This window comes from Anomalospiza imberbis, chromosome 1 (genome assembly GCF_031753505.1).
Source record: "Anomalospiza imberbis isolate Cuckoo-Finch-1a 21T00152 chromosome 1, ASM3175350v1, whole genome shotgun sequence".
In the NCBI taxonomy this organism is placed as follows: domain Eukaryota; kingdom Metazoa; phylum Chordata; class Aves; order Passeriformes; family Viduidae; genus Anomalospiza; species Anomalospiza imberbis.
Genome location: NC_089681.1, coordinates 114,396,754 through 114,416,803, shown reverse-complemented (window position 1 = coordinate 114,416,803; position 20,050 = coordinate 114,396,754). Strand labels below are relative to the sequence as shown.

The 20,050-nt window shown below is 37.0% G+C and overlaps 1 long non-coding RNA gene across 2 annotated transcripts in view; it reads right to left on the bottom strand.

Moving 5' to 3' along the window:
* Positions 1-20,050, bottom strand: part of LOC137483815 (uncharacterized) — a 59,140-nt gene that overhangs the window by 13,807 nt on the left and 25,283 nt on the right. For both annotated transcript variants that reach the window (XR_011004662.1, XR_011004661.1), the window contains exons 2-3: positions 19,128-19,214; positions 5,019-5,080 (exon numbers count right to left, since the gene is read on the bottom strand). This is a non-coding gene — a long non-coding RNA (uncharacterized lncRNA). The remainder of the gene's footprint in view (positions 1-5,018; positions 5,081-19,127; positions 19,215-20,050) is intronic.

The following is a 20,050-nucleotide window of genomic DNA, read 5'->3' as shown; positions in this document are numbered from 1 at the left end:
CTGAGTGACTGATGGGGTTACATCATCCCATTGTGAGATGCTCCACCCAGAGGGAGGAGTCAAGCATCCCTACCTGCATAAAATCAGTATTTTTGGGACATGATCTCAGCCTCTTCGCTGGATTCCCAAAGGAGCAGCTTCTTCTCCACTGGATTCCCAGAGGAAGACCAGGCCCATCTACACTATCACCAGACCTTTGGAGAAAACTACACCCTTCTACAGGACAACCGCTTCAACAGCATTTCATCTGCCACTCCAGGAGGAGCAGCCACCACTTAACTGGACTATTACCAACACCCTGACTCCTCAGAGTGTCAGGTTTCTGACTCTATAAGTAGTTTTGTTTGTACTAATTACATTTTTTAAATTATTATTATTATTTAGCTTTTTTCCCAGTAAAGAACTGTTATTCCCATTCCCATATCTTTACCTGAGAGCCTTTTTATTTTGACATCGTGGTAATTTGGAGGGAGGAGGGTTTGTCACCCTGATTTCTTAGGATTTTCTAAAGCCTTCTGAATTTACATACTTGTAGAGAATTTTCTCACGCAACTTTCTGTAAACAACCTATTGTTTTGCATTCTTTTATAGAGGCGGAGAAATTTGATAGACTGGTAGTTTGTCCAGTGTCGTTGGAGAGGTGGCACGTTCACCTTCCAATCCACTGGCACCTTTTGAGAACTATAAATGATTGGAGTCAGAAAAAATAAATTAGTCTCTTCATCGTAACCAAAGCTGTGGTGCTTCGTTTTTCCTTGTGTCCTCTGGTGACAAAGGTTTACCTTTTCCATTTCACGGAAGACTCTAGCCTTCCTTCACAAACACCTGTCTTTTCAAACCAAGACACTCTGTTGTACCTAACTCCTCTCACTGTTCATGTAAGAAGCAAAGAGAAACATTATGTGACAGTTCCTATTAAGATATGTCTGCAACATAGATACAATACAGGAAATCCATCCTGATTGGAAATGTGCTTAATCATTTTCTTCAATTCGCTGCAGTCAAGGGAACACAAATATGTGCTTTAAGTGTTTTCCCAAATGGAGGTGGTCTGTTAGCTAAAACTTAGCAATGACTTAAGTCATTGCTAAGCAAAGTTTGCTGTGGCTTAAGTATATTGCCTTGACGGGACAGTGCTCAGTATGAAATAGTTAACAGCGCTTGATAAATTACTTTGAAAATATGCAGCAATTTTCCTTATTATTCCCTTATCTTGGTCAGTGTGACAGCCTTCAGAGCACAAATAAAAAAGTCTCCAACTACTGCAAAATTATAAAAGTGAAAAACAAAGAAGCAGGGGCAGAAAAGCACCACATTGCATCGGCAGCATTTTTGTACCTTGGATTCTCAGGATCTTCAGTTGTCCATTGCAATTAGGAGACAATTATGGGATGATCAGGCGTAAAGTGAGGACAGAGACTTGACAAAAATGTTTTGTTGGAGCCTGCAAGTACAAAAATGTATCTATCAGCTATTACAGGCTTAAAACACAGGGCTTTGCCAGCAGCCAGCCAAGACTACAAAGCAAATTCCTACAGGGGCAAAGGACTATTAAAAATGGCATCAATTCTCACTCCACATGCAAATCACTCTTTTTCTGTCTATCTTGCTTCCCATACACAGATAACAATCTTACCAAAACAAAGCACTCCTACTAAGTCTCCCTGCTTTACACAGGGAAGGGATGAGACAAATACGACAGATGCTAGGCACCTCACGTACCGTAAACTTGCTAGGTGCTCATATACTTCACAATGAAAGCAGAATGAGAACCTACATAAAATAGAATGACATACAAGATCAGGGCAGGAGGAGACTGACAAGAGTATCATTACTGGGAGAGCAGGATACAAAAAAAGCTACTGAAGACATGCTGCTGCAGCTGATTTATGTAGAGCTCTGAAAGAGAACAAGCTCGAATTTAACACACTGATTTATTCGCTGTTTCTGTTTCCTCACTTGTGATGTAATCATTAATCAGCTACTTTTACAGTGAGAAAAAACTGGGTTTTGATTAAATTAATCATAAATACAGCCCAGAAATAGTTCCCTGCAAGTATTCTTTTGAGCAAACACTTCACTCCTACAGCTCTTCAGAAAAAGCTCCATAGCTGATAAAATAAGTACAAACATGATCTAAGCAAAACTCTATTTAGCAATTGTCAAAACACAAGTGAGTAGATTTCCACATTATTCACTCATCTCTGCTGGTATCTTCCCAGTCAGGGTGCAGATGAGAACCCTATGCTGCAAAGCAAAAAAGGCAGGAGGGAGAGAAAAATTTCTAGCTAGGCTGGAAACCTCTCTCCTCACCTTGGCGCTAGGTATGTCTGAAATTCAGGGCCAGAATTGTTTCTGGCAGCTCTCAAGCAGCAGAAAGGGAGATTGCAAGCCAAAGAATGGCTTTTTGAAACAAGAACAGAGCTCCTGCAAAAGCCATTTTCTTGCCTACAATCACTCTTTCATCTCGGGCCATCTGTCTGATGAAAGCTGCCTGACCTATCAATACTAAATAACATTACAAGGGCAGTTCTGTTCAGTGAGACTTAACGGTTTCAGTTTGTCTCTAGATTAAAATCACTCTTCTGGAAGAACTTGTGAACAAAACTAGGAACAGGAATCACGTGCCCAGAGAATATAAATGCCTTACCCTTTGAGCTGGAATTGTAGCTCCTCAATGCAACAGGCTGTACCACTGGAATAACATTAATCGTCATTACACTAATTGCACATTCAGATAAAACACCTGGTTTACAAACACAATGACAACACATTATATGTGTTTAAAAGCAAGAACAAAGGCCACTGACTGAAAGATCTGAGGATTTGCCTAGAGGCTTGTATATAACAGCCACTTTGAACAATTCTAAATTTAACCAATATGCCATAAGAATAAAATGCACAGCACTTCATACCCTTGTCAGTAGCACTAATTTAAACCACACTGTGGAATAAGCTATTTAAATGGGCTTGTTGACCTACTTTTTAATCCCAGCTTTCAGAGAAGAAAAGAAGTTAAGGAATAACTTAGAAGGTTATTATTTCCTATAAATCATATTTTTGTATGACTCTTACGACAAAGTATTTCATTTTATGAGGATTTTTTTTTTTTCACTGAATGCAGGTATAGATTAAGCTGCAGAATGTTAGGAGACAGAAAAGTATTTTCATTCATTATCGGCTTGAAGTGATCCTCATTTGTCTGGCATTTTGGAATATTTTTTGTCTATAATCAGTTTTTTTCTCTGTCCTCTCATTCACTTCCATTTGAGAAGAATGAGATCATCTTGAACAAGGAAAGGATCTTGTTACCATACAAAACCATTTACAAAGAGGGATAAAGGAACTTTGTTCGATTTAGTTCATTTTCATAAAAATTCTTTCCTCAAGATTATTCCAAAAAATTATTCACTTCTCTTTAATGCTTGCCCCAATAATATGTTTTTCGGTTCTCCACTGTTCTGCTATACACTCTACATGTAAGCTCAATTCCATGACATTTTTTCCTAGGACAGTAATTGTTCTGAATATTTTTCAATAGTGTCCAAGTTATGGAGTAAATGAAAATAGGTCAGAAAAAGAAAAAATTACAGTGCATTTCTTGCCAATACCTTATATTTGGAAGCTGATGAACCAAGGTAACAGAACAATTTATGGGTGAAAGAAAGCATTTGCATTTTTGCAGGTATGGGACTAGAAACTAACTGCAAAATTTGGTCTCTATGACTCTGCTTTTCTACAAGACAAGCAAAAGGTCCAAAATAAGAAAAAATACAACAGGTTTCTAATAAGGGAAAGCTGTACACTTGACATGTCTCCCTGGCATCTGTAGGCAGTTCTCAGCAGGAAAGTGAACAAGAAAGTCCCTTTTCAAGTCCCCATCCACAAGCTGGATGCACATGAAAAGCATACGAAATCTATCATGTTTATAACTTGGTTTGATGTACAAGAGACCAAAAACATACCTGGGAGCTAGAAAATTGGCTTTGAACTACTTATTCTGTTAGGCATTTAGCTATGGTAAGCTGGACTTTGCCATCTCCTAACTGACCATGCTTCAGGATGTCCATCCACTGCTCTGTCTAGGTGACACAAATCACAAAAAAGACAGCTAAAGACCTACCAGAGTAGAATCATCCTTTTCCTTTGGGGGAGAGAAAGAGAAGAAACTTAAAAGGGGGAAAAAAGGTGAAAGCAATTTGAGCATTTTTGTTTCATGCACACAAAATGTAGCTGTTAACACCTGTATAGAAGAGGCCACTGGACATGTGCACAGTCACAGAAATGAAGGTTTTATATGAGTAATACATAACACATTGTCAATCTAAATTTTTGTTGAAACCTATATTCAGCAAAGAAGGAGCATGTTCTGCTTTCCCTGGGTCACGTGAATTTCTTAGTGATGTGTGTTCTTGCAGTTGATGGGAATAGAGAATTGTGAAGACAAGCTAATTTCACTCAGCAGTACAAGGGTGGTACTTTTAGCTTTAATCACAGTGAAGTAACAGTAAAGCAATCAAACAAAGCAAGAGGTACAGGAATGATAGGGTTAAATCAATAAACATTAATAAGACTAGGAAAATCACAGCCCAAAACAATTTATGTAGGAGCTGGCAAGGAAAGATGGAATGAGGGAAATTGATACCTTTTTCTTTTGCATAGTCTCTAAATGGAGGAAAATAAAAAGTGCCTATAATTGCACAGCAGAAATGCTTTAGAAGACAAAATGTATAAATAGGCCTGAGGAGTGTAAACGATATTGCATGCAAAGAAGTAAAAAAATCATCTCCTGAAAAGGTCACAGCAGAAATACAAATATGAGACACACCTAAGAGACACAAATAGGCAACTGGAGAAAACAGTACAAATGTAGACTTCCAGTCCCATTCAAGAGGAGGCAGATAGGAATATATAGACAAATAGGTACTGTACAGTCACAAACCCACAAACCAAACAACTCCCTCAATATTTAGTTGCAGTTAAAGTATAATGAGATGTTTAAAGAGAAGCCTACTGACCCAGCATCCTTGGTTTTCATGGTCTACAAAGCTTCAGTTAGTTGAAGACTCAGGCACAGCTCCTATTTTCAGGGAGGGAGGAAAAAGAAGAAAAATTATTCTAAGTCAGATTCATTTCAGCCAACCATAGCCTCACGTATCACCTTACCAGATTATTTTCTGACTGAATGATGGGGTTGTGTTTAGATTCTTGCACGCTTGTACAAAATCGTAAGCAAAAACCTGACAGGAAACACAAACCAGATCTTCTACTTACATTGTAAGAAATATACTGTGATACAAGGTGCATAATCAAAGTTAAGGGGACAATTTAAATGGGTACAAAGGGCATGCAAAAGCAATTGAGATTACTTTCCAAGGACCTAGTAACAGTCAAAGCTTGGAAAAACCTGTAGAAGAACACTCCTTAGAAGAACAACAGTAGTGAGAATTAAAATGAATATTTAGAAAATAGATTGACTTATATTTTAAGTTTATCAATATCTAACAAAGTATCTTTCAGAAGGCTTTCGGATCATCAGTTTCCTTTAAAACACTGCATGTCAACATTTTAGCCACTGTCTCTATGCATCAATAAACCAGGGCACTGACCATTTACTTTTCAGCAGGCACTATGTCTAATTTTATTGCAGAGCTCTAGGGAGCAGATCCAGTGACTATTCTGGCTTTCTTTTAGCGTAAGGTATTTCCATGTGTCTCTGGCTACAGAGAAGAGGGCTTCTTCAATTAAGGACATTACCAAGGACGGTGGAGGGAAGTGCAAAGGAGAAGCGGAAGATTTATGGTGCAGAGTGTGAGGTTGTGTCTCCTTCCCTTTCTGCTCCATGCATGCTGTCCATGTGCCACATGCTGCACATCACCTATAAGGCTACAGACCTGCCCTTTCTCTCAACTCACTGATTAGGTGTGCTATCGCCATGGAACATTGCAGATATCAGGTCCAAAATGTGCAGCATTTTCCAGCAGAGTCATTTTTAGTGAACAGAAGTTATAAAGCTGAAGCCCAAAAGTCTCCTCAGGGGCCTTTGAGCTCCTGTCAGATTTCTCCCTTTGGAGCCAGCCTTCAGGGCATTAAATATGTGTCAATTCCCTCAGCCAAGGCTCATGCAACATAAAGGCTTACCTTTCTTCAAAATGCTTGTTTTAAGACACCTCAGTCAGATGATTACCACATTTTTGCCAGCTGAACTGCCCAGCACTACATACACTTAGCAGCTTATATTTCTTTAAAACAATATGGGTTGGAATCATCAAGTTAGCATTAGCATTCCAAGATATTCCCAGGAGAAATTATCGTTTTAATGAAAAGGTTTATAACTATAAAGAGGTATCATGATGCATCATATAAAATTTTAAAGTACATATGCATGATAGTTTTGATATTCAGTTTTCACAGCATTCCTTTGTTAAGATTTTTTTAAAGTCTGAAGGCCATCCTCAAAGCTAGCAGAGGGTAGAAAGAAAGTGCCTTTAAGGTTACATTTTCTCACCCTAGCCAGGAAAAAATCTGAACCTACAACTAGGAACACAGATTTGACACCTGACATTGTTCAAATCTCCCACATATACCAAATCAAAACCTTACAGATAAAGGTTACATAAAAACCCAGAGAGTGCAGGGAAAGTGAAGGTAAAGGAAACCACACAGGTTGTGACTTCATCCAGAAGACATAGTGAGTCAAAGGGACAGAGACCTGATTGGTATTTCTCTTGTCAGGAAAGGGAGTTAATGAAGAGGACATAATTTTGTCTTTGACTTGGGTCAAGCACTAGAAGTCATTTAAGTTGTCCTGCTAAAATTAAGTGGCATACAACAAAGACAAGGGGGTCAGGTCAGGAGAGTTAAAGTTTAGCCATGTGGGCAATGAGCCCAGACAGGGACAGCCAGGTCTGAGAACTGTTTATAGCTGTTCCTCAAAGATTATGAAAATCCAAGGATGCAAAGCAAGTAGGGGCTGACTTTGGGATTTTCTGCAGGAGCTCACACAATTACCAAAGGGCAGATTTTAGACAGAACTATTAGCTAGTTCTCAAGTCAATAAAAATAACTATAAAATTTCATCATCTCCCCTTACTCTGGTGTTTTTCCCTCAGGTCAGAGCATACATGTTCCCTCCTAAAGCTGAGAAAACACACACAACTGATTCTATTTTTTTTTTTTTCATGAAGGCAAAATATTGTGTGATAACTATAACACATTTCACTAACACAGAGTACAGGTGAAAAGTACGAAGACAAACAACAGAGACCACGTTTAAGTCTGACCTAACAAACACGTCCAAACAAGATTTAAATACTGTACTGTTGCACCTCTAAACACTGCCTTTGGTGCAGTATGGACTTTTAACACACTCAGCACACAGCCCATACCCACCCACTTTGTTCCTATTGCTGTATGCTATGTTTCCTTTTGGCAACCACACCTAACCTACTTCCAAAAGAGAACTAAGACTGTACATCCAGTCAAGAGCAGCACAGTGTTGATCAGAGAAACATATCACAAGAGGAAAAAATATAGTTTATAATATGAAAACAGAGAGAAACAGAAGAGTGCAATTCTAGAGCAGTAGCTTTTAAGGTTGTGTACTTTTTTGGTATACTTTACCTCTTGTGGATGAAATCAATGGGCCTGCACTGTTTTTCAAAATCTAAAGTAGAAAAGTCCCTTTTTTATGGCTTAAAAATATAATTTAGCCTTTGCTAAGCAGACTTATTTCTACAAACAAAGGATGTCAGTCAATTACATCGAAACAGTTTCACTCAGGTCACTAAACATCAGTAGGTAGCATGATTTAGTGCCAGCAGTGTATTACACAAAAGCACAGCAATTTTGAGGTTTGGAATTGAAATGGAAATTGCAACGTGGATGAATATTGATGGTAAGAACATACAGCAGCAGGGAGCATCCTGCGCTTACCTCATGACCAACCCATTCCTGACAAGGAATTCTTCTCCCACACCATAAAACAGCAGCATTGTATTTTCTTCATTCAAGTCAATTTCTAGCATTTTCATGCAAACTCCTGTGCAAGTGCTCATGTCCCATATATCAGGAAAGTTAAAAAAAAAGTTCTTACAATTAGATTTATAGTTCTAGATTCATAAAAGCTAGTTTATTTCCTTGCATAATTTAATGTTTTTATTTAAATCTGACATTTTACAACAGTAAATATTCCTGGTTGTGCTTTTTCTCTGATAAAGAACTACAATTGGTGATGACTTATGTTTATTGATCCAAAACTTCCAACTTCTTTGCTAACTCAGTCAAAGATATTGTGGTTTGGCCACCATTCAAAGAGGCCAAACTTCTTACACATGTCAGAAAAAGGATTTTGATTTTTTTTTACAAAAATTAACAAAATGCACACCGGCTTCTTGTAACTAGAAGCAATTTTAATTGCCTTTTTTTTATGGGCTTGTAGTAATAGGATATGCGGCAATGGCTTTAAAATGAGAGTAGGTTTGGATTAGATTTTAGGAAGAAATTCTTTATTGTGTGGCTGATGAGGTACTGGAACAGGTTGCCCAGAGAAATTGTGGATGCCCCATCTCTGGAAGTGTTAAGGCCAGGTTGGACAGGGGTCTGAGCAACCTGGTCTAGTGGAAGGGATCATTGGCCACAGCAGAGTGGTTGAAACTAGATTATTTTTAAGACCCCTTCCAATCTAAACCACAGGAATTGTTTATTTTTTAAAAAATTGAACTGAAGTCATATCCTCTGTAATACACAGTATGTTTCTTTACACACTAAGGGGCTCCTAATACCAACTTTGAAAAATGAGTTCTAATTAAAAAATACATAAACAAACAAAAAGCAGCTGTCTCAACCAACACTACTTATCTAATTCAAAATTGGCATGGTATGTTGACCAGGAGGCAGCAGATAATTCTTCCAACTACTGCGTTTCTCTGTTCAAAGCAACAATTTATTCTTTACTATTAAAAAATACATCTTGAAGAATGAGGGCTATTTCTTAGCTGTGATTATTACCTCTTGGCTCATATACTCTGACAACCAGAGGTATTACACTATGAAATTCTTTTTCCACATGATGGATTTCATCAATTGCTCTCTAGCAGTATCTAAACTATCATGTTACACCAACCAAAGATCATCTTTACTCTGAAAGACTTGGAATTATGAAAAGATTTGGCATCATTTGAAAAGTGCTTCAATGCAGTTCATTGCCTTCACACTGCTGGTTTTTTCCTCTACACACTGACAACACAGGATTACATGCCCATATTCAAAGGCAAAAATCAAAGAACCAAACACTTTCTGGTATTGTTCTAACACAATTTCAAAACAAAGGGCCCACATCTTGGAGAACGTGGAGTGAAACCAAAAGGAATATTACAGCCTGCTCCCAAAAGCAGTGACTTTCCTAAGTTGAAACCAGTACAAATCCTTTATGTGTTAAATGGACGGGAATTACAAAAATATTTCTTTCTGACTTTTCGTTAACCTAAATCACACAGTTTTCCAACTCTGTCCTTCATTAGGAACAGAAAACAAAGAAAATATGCTACAAAATCTAAAAAAAAGTCGTTCTGCAGATATAGAAAGACACTTAGATGGATACACCTTGGTTTACTACCAAAAGTCTCTGATGGCAAATAGTTAATCAAGGTGAACCCCACCTCATATCAATCGCTAAAGAGCTTTAGGCAGTAGCATCCAAAACAACTGTCACAAATTGTGATGATGAATGGTCCAGTAGAGGCTTTTATCATCACCATCTTCATCCTTGCAGAGCTAATGCATATTTTACAAACTAGAATATATTTTACTAGTTTATATTATATAGCAAATCAAAGAGAATTATGCATTCCCTGACTGTAAGTAACCATGTGCTCCTTATGTCTCTGAAATAGTGAGCAGGGTAATCTTAGAAAGTCTGAAGGTATATAGTCCAAAGGCCTGACTCTGCTTTAACTTTTTCCATGAAGTTTGAATTAGACAATGTTACTGGCTTTGAGAATTAAGTACAGCAGGCAAAACCCATCTCTTAATGCAGTAACAACAGATTCAATCGAATAAAACCAAACAAACAAAAACCACATTAATGTGGGCACTTAGCATCTATATAATACAGACACAAAATTTGCAAATCATAACACTTAATGACTCAGAAGTGGGGATAAATAAGCAAAATCAGTTAATATTTTAACTTTGCCTAATGTAAGAGTTCAGTGATTTTTTTTATTACAATAACATTATTTCTGGGGTCAAATATAATAGCTTTAAAAAACCTTTCAATCTGCATAGACATTTACCTACATTATTCATTTCTAAAACTGGTTTTCAATTCAGTAACACATCCACTTAGTAGTAACATATTTGATTATAAAACTGAGCTCCTAAACTTTTTCAAAACAAGCCACAGACTTTCATCCATGGTTTTAAAAGCAGGGAGTTTCATGGTATTATGATTCTGAAGTGTAGGTGTTATGGTGTTATGATTCTGACTACAAGAACATGCCTGACCAACACATTGTTGATATTTCTGCAGTCACACACTGTTGAGAGCTGGTTAGATATTAGATTTGATTTCTGTTTGGTTATGCTTTTTTTCTATTTTGTTTTATAACCTACAGAAAGTCTGCACCATGCACTCATAACAGTCTCACAGCAAACTGGACAAGGAAAAGAGAGAAGATGAAAACCGTATACTCCACTTTCCAAATTAATCCTGCTAGAAAATAGGATGCTGCAAAGATCACTTATTTTATTACCTAAGGGTTCTCTCCATCATGAAGTCTAGCACAGGGTAAAGGAGAGAAACAGTCTGAGGAAACTGAAGAAACAAGGCCAAAAATTGTAGTCCAGTAACACACAATAGGTACTTGAAGATTTTCTCCCAATGGAACAATAAACAAGTTCTTAGTAATACACATCTTCCCTATAAGCTCTAAACAAAATGAAAATCTATCTACTTGTCCACCCCAGAAGACAAAGATCCCTCTTATTTTGCCACTTAAACAATTTCTGCTGTGTTGGCTTGATTTTACCCTTCTGTTTGGTATGGTGTTTCTGTTACTGTTTCAAGTAGATGTGCCTCTTCCAAAAGGGAAATTATCAGGGTAACAAGGCTGTCAGTGCCTCCCAGTATGCCGGGGGCACTTTACAGACTGACAAAGGAGCTAAAAAAAGGAATGGAAATAATCTTCAAGTCCTAACATGTCTGAGATACAGCACATCGCACGTCAGATGCAAATGAAGACTGTACACTTGAATTAGCTTTTATTTTGTTGCAGGGGAAGAGATAGCAAAAATAAATAAATTTCTTTCTACAGGCTCCCTGAGGCACTTGGACAAGCTGTTACTAACCATTGCTTTCTCTGCTTTCCCACCCCACAACCTGCTATATATTCTCTAATTTTAAGCATATATTTAAAACTGATTTGTCATTTTAGCTACTCCACAGGATAGATTAGGGTCCTTCGTAAGACCTTTTCATTTACTGAACAATCAAACAAAATGAAAGGTTAATAGTTCAAGAATAGCTACAAGTAAAATGGACCCAAAGTCATTCCTGGTATAACCTCATTACTTCATAGACTCAGCTTTTACTGCCTGCTTTATACATAGCATTTCTGAAGCAAATAAAACATAAGGGCTTTCAGGAGATGTTATACATTATAATGAAATACGTCAGAATAATTCCTTTTTTTAAAGCACATTCCTCTGTCTCAACTACATAATTTAAATAGGACACAGTAAAGAGTAAATAATATATAATACAAGAGCAGTAGTCTGGCTTGCTTCCTTTGAGCATAGGTGACATTAGGTTAATTGGTTTTAATGCTGGGGTTAAATTTCTGTAACTTCTGTTCTTGTTGTTGGAATTATATACCTGTATTTACCGTAATACAATTTACTGAATTAAGAAAACTATGGAAAAAATCTGAATTAGCTATATTTTCCTGTGTGGGAAGAGGAAGGTCAAAGACATACCAAGTGATGATGCAAGCCTTCAGGGCAGCCAGGAAAAGAAGCTGCATTCCATTATGAGAAAACAAAACAAAAGTAGAGGAAAAAAAAAAACTAAACAAACAAACAAAAAAATCCCAAGCAACACTTTGGGCAAGTTATGCAGCTCTGTGAAAGGATAAGAGAGAGCTAGAATCAGACCTTGTTTGCCAGCAGGCAAAGTTCAAGTGCTCACTGATGTAAGGTCACATTGAAATAGGTTGCATTTGAGGTCAAATCTTCAGTGATTTAGTTGAACTTTATGTTCCAGATGTCTTCATGTAAAGGTGCACTTCTGTAACACTTAGGAGCTGTGACAGACATGTTTTATAACCATTGTGTTTCTGTAAAGGCCCTTGCAAGAAAGGATTTAGCACAATGAAGATTTTTTTCTATATTTTCACATTCACTGTGGAATTGTTCTTGGACATATTTATTCAATAAGCAGGCACACCTGTTTCATCTAAATACAAGAAATCTGGGTTTATTTCCAAGAACCCACTGTGCTGACAAAAGGTTAGTTACACAAATCAGTTTGACAAATACCAAAACTTTTGAAGCCTGATGTCCTTTGCATAATGCCCTGTACGATGTACTTCATTCTTACAAGGTACTGCAGATGGAATAAGCACTTTTGTGATATTTGGTCAGTCAATACATTTCAGAAGGGAAACGTGGGCAAGAAATGGTCAGATAGTATTATTTACAAGGGTGTATACCAAGAAACTTCTCCCAAACATACTGTCTCAGAAGCATTGGTTGTGGTTCCTGCCCTATTCTTACAAAACAGTGCTGTGTACTAACACTTATGAGGCCTTTATTTATTACCAGCTGAGGCCTTTGGGCATCCACACTTCAGCAACCTTCACTCAGGCAAAAATTTATTAACTTCAGCATGCAGCATCCTAGCATCTCTCTGCTAGTCCTTACAGGAGCAGTACTACCACACTCTCATCACGCAGGTAGTTTGATCAGGATATCATCACAGAAAGGATATAGACACAGAACCATAAATTATTTTCTCTTCCAGATAGAGAAGGTCAGGAGGTGTTACAAATGTGAGATATAAAAATGAAGGATAGCTACCCAAAACCCTTTTGTTGTAGTTTTCATTACAGAGCAGGTGAGGAATAATGAAAAGATAGCTATATTTCTTTGGTCTACTGACATAAACAGTCAAGAAGGATAGAAATTTTATATAGCAGGGAAATTTGCAGGGCATTAAACTATGTTAATGAAAATAAATTAAAAGTAGGAAATTTTAGGTTAAATATTGTAAAACACTGGCAGTTGGTCACATCTGTTTTACAGAGGAACTTCATCATTTGGGACATGTTAAACTAGCATACCAAAGCCATTAAGAATTTTTGGAAACACAGATATTAATTAGGTTATTTAATATTTTTAGAATAATCTCAATTCTTAGAGCACATGAAAATGAAAACAGGGCCCAGTTAGCAGTACCAATGTTTCTAATATTTGCCATTCTTTTTGCAACCAGCTCAGTTTGGAAAGTTGAAGTCCTCTGAATACAGACAACAATATTACTCATATATTGTACCTTGAGATGGATATCCATCCCTTCCCTCCTTCACACAGGTTGAGAAATCATTAAAGGGTACAAAGCAGAAAGGCACAGCCTGTCAAACTGCACAGCACTAGAAAGGTTATCACACTACTGTTGCCAGATTCTGTCTTTTCCAGCCTGTATGACAGATGAAAAATTTCATTTTTGTGACAAAAGTGGTAATGAGGATAGAAAATGGCACAATATGAATCCAGTTTTCTGACAGGGCTCATAATGAGAATCAGAATTGTGCAAAATTAATCTAATCCCATCACAGTATTAGAACTCAGCTCACAGGGGACTTGCTTATGCCTATCATTCCCTTTATGTTCTCTAGGAGCACAAAGCTTATGTGGAAAAAAGACGCAAGAGCAGAATTTGGAACTAAAAAATGCTGCTCTATCATAAAATAATGTGGAAACTGATAGAAGATCAACTTCAAGCTTCAGCTTTGTAACTAAATGCATACTAGTACATTTTTTTTCATGCACACAAGTGACAGAACACAATTGAAAGTTAGATTTCCTCTGACCTAGAAGATGGACTGTAAACTGGTTTTACCATTTGAAGACAGATGTACTAATATCCATTTAGTAACTTTGCTCCTGTTAGACAGCAATGCTGTGCAGTATTCCTTAAATAGCTATATACTGTTTTTAATCATTTTTTTTAAAGTTATGCAGACTTTCCAGTTTACCTTTGAGTTTTTAAAAACTTTTCTGAACTATCATCTTTTTTTTTTTTTCAATCAGCTGTTGCAAATGAGATCTCAAAACTTTAAGTACATAAAAACTAGTTCTGTTAACAATGTTTAGCTTCTAGGAGTTGAAGAGTATAGTTTCTAAACAGCGTATACAGAAAATACTGTAAACAAAAATAATGCAAAATTTGCTGGCAGACATATCACTAGGCCTAGAGATATTCTTATTTTGGGGAACAGTCCCAGTTATCACTGGAGAAATTCCATTTCTTATGCATCACTCAATATGGGAACCTTTTGCTTCAGATATGTAAAAATATCTAGGATGAAGTACTCTCCCTCTCATTACTTTCCCTCAGTCTCATTATTCAACTGATATTGAAAACACACATGGGATTACAAATTAATCCCTTCTTAGTTAAAAAGGACAGAAAACTAGGTTTACCTTTCATCCTAACATGCTGCATCAGGCAGAGGTAAATACTAGTGAGTCTACACAACAAAAGAGGTAGCAAGCAAATTTGACTCCTGCAGTCAAAAGTAGCTTATTAGACTAGATAAAGTTGCACAGATTCATCCAGTTACACAGAAAGAAATCACACAGGGTTTGTCTGGAAGCATAAGAGGGCCAGTTCCACTCAGCACATTCTTCACACGTTGAAAGAGCTACTACTTTGATGGACTGTAAAATCCTAAGTGTAATTATTGAAATATATAATTTCATAGATAATAAAAAAAATCATAGTCCTGTAAGATCTTTACAGGGCTGAGAACTGAGAGGATATATGCTGGAACAAATCTAAAAAAATATTTACATATATGTAAGACAAGATCTTTCATGACTAAGTTATGACAAGACCAAGCATAACTCATTGTTTCATGACCAATCACAGTTCACATTTCCATGTTTTACTTTTGCAAAATTTAGCACTATGCAGATAAAATGCTGTTGAAGAAAGCATTTAACTTAATGCAGAAGATTTAGTCTCGTGGATATATTGTTAGGAAAAGAAAATTATATCAAATTATTTTTAATGGGCTTTTGTTAATCCCTTATTTGCACATGGTGACAATCACTGAAGTAATCATCATATGTATTTTCAAAATCTAGTATGGCTTTCCTCTTGTAAGAACCCCATGTCCCTAGCGCAAGATAGGACTTTTTTCTTCAGAGAATAAGAACAAATCTCTCCAAGAACATATCTGTCCAAATATAAAATACAGAATAAAATCCCAAATACCATACTTTCAGTTATTTTCCTCTACTTCAGAAGACTCTATTTCTGTGATTCCTCCCTGAACCATCATCACTCATACATTTCAAGGCTACAAGTTACCAGAAAAGCCAACTCACTGGCACAAAACAGCTTTGCATACAGGAAGGATTCAAATTCTGTTAGAAATATAAACACTGATTTTAAAATTATGGTGGATATACCCTTCAAAAAGATTAGGATGCATAAAGACTGACAGCAAATGGCTTATTTACAACCCTACTGTAATGGTAACAAAGCATTCTCTCGACTGTATTGTCAAAGTTTTGGGCATCTAATTAATTTTTGCAGCAGTAGAAGGTTCAAAAAACAATAAAAGTAGCAGACAAGGAAGGAAGAACATAAGTAAAAATTATATTATGTGTGTTATTAACATCTCTCTGAAGACTTAGAAGCCAGTTGCAGTCACATGGCTGGGAAGACACAGGTGCAGAGGAAATCTCATGAAAAATGATGTGGAGAAGTTGCCTGACCTAGCATCCCATCACACCACTACTTCAACTAATGAAGAAACAAGCTATAAAGTACCCTTTACAACTGTTTAAAAGGTTTGTTTCCTCCTTGCATATTTTGCTTGCACCTGTACAATCAAGGTGCAAGAACACAGCAGTGGCAGGGAGGTGATTTGTTTAGAATCCTCCAATAAGAGAATCATAAGGTTAACTTTAACAAGCATGAGGAGTGCTAATTTTTTCCACATGAACTCTTTTGAACTGCAGGGGAAGTATTTAGATACCTTTAACAAGTTTATTGGACTCATTAGTCCTACAAAGGGCCTGCAGGAAAAGCATTTCATATGGAAATGGAGGCAGAGTTATCAAAGCCTGGAAGCAGCAGCCTCCAAGACATGAAAAAGTCTGTGATAGTATTGGCCAGTAATAATATTAGCCTTGGAGCAAGAGGTAAGCACTGAAAAGATAACCTATACCACTCTTCAGTGCTTCCAGAGGTTTACAAGCACATGGCACAGTGCAAAAGAAATCTTCAAATGCCCAACTCTAAACATACAGGTAATATTTTTTTGTGACATTTACCTTCAAGGATATTAAGCAACTGGTCATTGTAGTAAAATCTCATCCTCTAGGATTCCTACACCAGTTCAGTGGTATTTTTGAATGACAGAATATTACATGCTGAGCAAAGTGAAACTTATATTAAAAGGTTAAGAGCAATAGTATACAGATGTACACAACACCGGAGACCTCTATTTAGTGTTACTCAGAATATCTAGATTCTTTTATTACTATTTAGTTAATCCAAGGTGAAAACACAACAGTTCGAGGTGAAAGGGGCTGTAAGACACATCATATGTGTCGTGCACATCCTCAGGCCTGGTACGTCATTGTCAGTGTGGAACACACAAAGCTTCCCTGGCACAACCACACTGGGACAGTTGCCAACCAAGCCAGGTAGTGAACAGCCCTAAATTCCAGGGGGAGTTCGACACCTCATACTGTCCATTGTCTTTTTAGGACCAAGAAATGTTAGTAAGTATAAAAAAATACATATGGGTAAGTACATAAAAATCTTGTTCTGCTAAATAAGTTTGTATAAACTGGCATCTGTGCATATGTACAGAAATACAAAGATAAACTTTAGATCTCTAAAACTGTAGGTACAAAGTAAATAAGACATCCTTTAATAAGAGTAATGTATTAATAAAAGCATAAATTCAAGTATCAAACCGTCATGGGTATCTGCACATACACCAGGACACTCAGTAACTCAAGTACTTCTATTTTTGAGCAGTTTAGGTTATGTGCAGATGGTTTAGTAATGGGAAATGGAATAATTCTTAGAATAAATTCCACCTTTTCCTAGGAGTAAATATTCATTATATTTGAAAATCATCTGAAAGCTTCACTTTGCCAGTCATTGAAGACATGGGAGCAACACCATGTAGTGTGCCAGCCTATAAACCCAGAGTAACTCATCTGGCCTCAGTGTTTTTTACTGCAACTCTTCCCATGATCCTCATCTACACATCCAGTCTAAAAGCACTCTCTTCTATTTTTTTTTTTTTTTGGTGGCAAAATATGATGAGACTTTGAACAGCATGAAAACCCAAATGGTTCTATATCCCTAAAAACCTTAACCTTGGTATCATATGTTGGTAGGTTAATTGAAAACTAATTTCTTCCCCTGCTTGTCATAAAACAAATTGCTCACCTCATTATCTTTACTTCTACTACTTAGTATCATATTTGACTTCAAAAGAGGCATTGAGTGTGTGGGCTGTTTCTGACCATCTGCTACTATACTGCATTAAAATCAAGTGTTCACTAGTTTTGGTCTCCTGCTCAAAATCTCTCTTTAAAAAATAATCAAAGAATACATAGAAACACTTTGTTTGGGTATATTTTGCAAAGTTAATGTGAATGTTCATTTGTGTTCCTGAATGAACGCTTATATAAACAATTTATGCTTGCTGAATACAAAATTAATTTGTGGAGGAATAGGAAGGTTTAGGATTAGGGAGAGGAAGGAAGAGGAAGACTTGGGATAGGGAGCATAAGAGAAAAACAGCTGCCTGGACAGGAGCACCTTCCTTCTCCCTCTGGTTTCTGCTGCCCTTCTATGCTTCCAGGAGGATTGAGCTGCTGATTTGCCTCAATTTTCTCTTCAGATTTATATTGCTCCCTGTACTGAGCCTCTTGGCATGGGAGAAGTACATGGGAGAATATGGCAGAAGTACTTTTGGAGACCTCCCCAGCCACTACACCAGTGCCTGCTCCATTAAGCAGTGGATGTCACACCCACAAGAAAGGCCAACATTTTCATAGCAAGATTCAGAAGCAAATAAAGTCTTATTAAGCTTCTCCTCCCTCAAGGTTGCTATCCCAAGTTAATGACAATATATGAGATAAGTACTGTCAACCCCTGCAGGACACATTAAATTCCAGTTAATACAGATTAGATGAGTACTGCAAAAATCATAGTTATAAAGGGTACAGCCCTTTTAACTATCTGGCATCCACTGCAAGGCCAGAGCAATAGCAGGTGCTTATGTTAAAAGATTTAGAGCAGCAAGCAAGGTTTAGATAAAGGTCATATTTTTCACAGCATCCTTTTGGAGGGAAAAAATTCGCATTGGATTACTAAGAACAAAGAAAAAAAAAAAACAAAAACCAAACAGAAACAAACAAAAAAAAACTATGAAATACAGAAAACAGTTGAATAAGAATAATGCTTTATAGAGAGGGACAAGAGAAATTATATTAAATAGTCTTTATATTCAACTTATAATTTTCTGCAAGTATGACCAGTAACCCACAGTTGCCACAATCATGATGGATCCTTCAGAGGGTACTGCTGAAGGAATGGGTAGAGAGTCACTTACCCTGCAAAGGCAGCAAGAAAAATATTTGACAAGTAAGCTCCTGAACACACTTAATACTGATAAGTAAACCTGAACACAGGCGTGATGAAGTGTCTGCACTACTATCTGTCTGTAAAAGGAAAACATGCTCTTGGTCAGAATTGGTGATTGAATTTCTTAGACTGGCAGCAGAGTCTTAGAGAAAAACATGTAACAACAACAAAAAAAAAAAAAAAAAAAAAAAAAAAAAAAAAAAAAACCAAAAAAAACATCTACCTTATCTGAAGGTTCCCTTAAGGTCCAGTGTTTAAACTGCCACTGGAGTCTTCAAACGCCACGGTGCACACATGTTATGAAAGTGTTCTCAAAAATATGGACACAAGATGCCCAGAAAAACTTACAGGAAAAAAATATCACCACCAACACAAATACAGTTAATTTCTTTCTGTAAGGCCACTGCCAATTTTTAGCACAGAAATTGACATATGTCCAGAAAATCCAAATATTGTCTATAGCCATTTTTAGATAATTTTGCTTGATATCTGTACTTGGATTTTTAGATGCACATTGCTCTTTCGTTTTTATTTTTTGGGAACATGAGGGAGAAAGGTATGTTGGAGCACCAGTATTTTTTTTCTCCTTTCCCCTCACTCCCTACCCACTGTGCTCATCATTCAACAATACACAAAAGCAGATGGTCCACTTCTGTCAACTAATACATTACTACTAAGTCCATTCATCAACCACACAATGCTCAAGACAACAACTCTCTGTTATTAACTAACCAGCTTCTGTCAAATTATTTTACTAGAGTTACTAAATTTACTCTGATTTTCTTCCACATGAAAGACTGCATCAGCAGCTAAACAAGGCTGCTGAAACTGCTCTTGAGGAGAGAGGACCATCCACCTGTAGAGCAACAGTGCCACTTACACACCACAAGGCAACAGCTCAGTTTAAAAAAAATGCTTGGAAGAGAGAAATCATTATGGGAATAAATGTCATGGACTCCATTTTCTTCATGGTGGAAAAAGCCCTTTCTTTATTAACATAATTCCTTTTCATACAGTTTTACAGACCACATGTGTAACCAATTGGTTAGTAGCTTTCTTGCCAATTACTTTATTGGTTGATAACAAGCTGTTACCCTGTAATGATTGGTCACTCAAACCCCCAGAGTGTACATGCAGGAAAAGTTG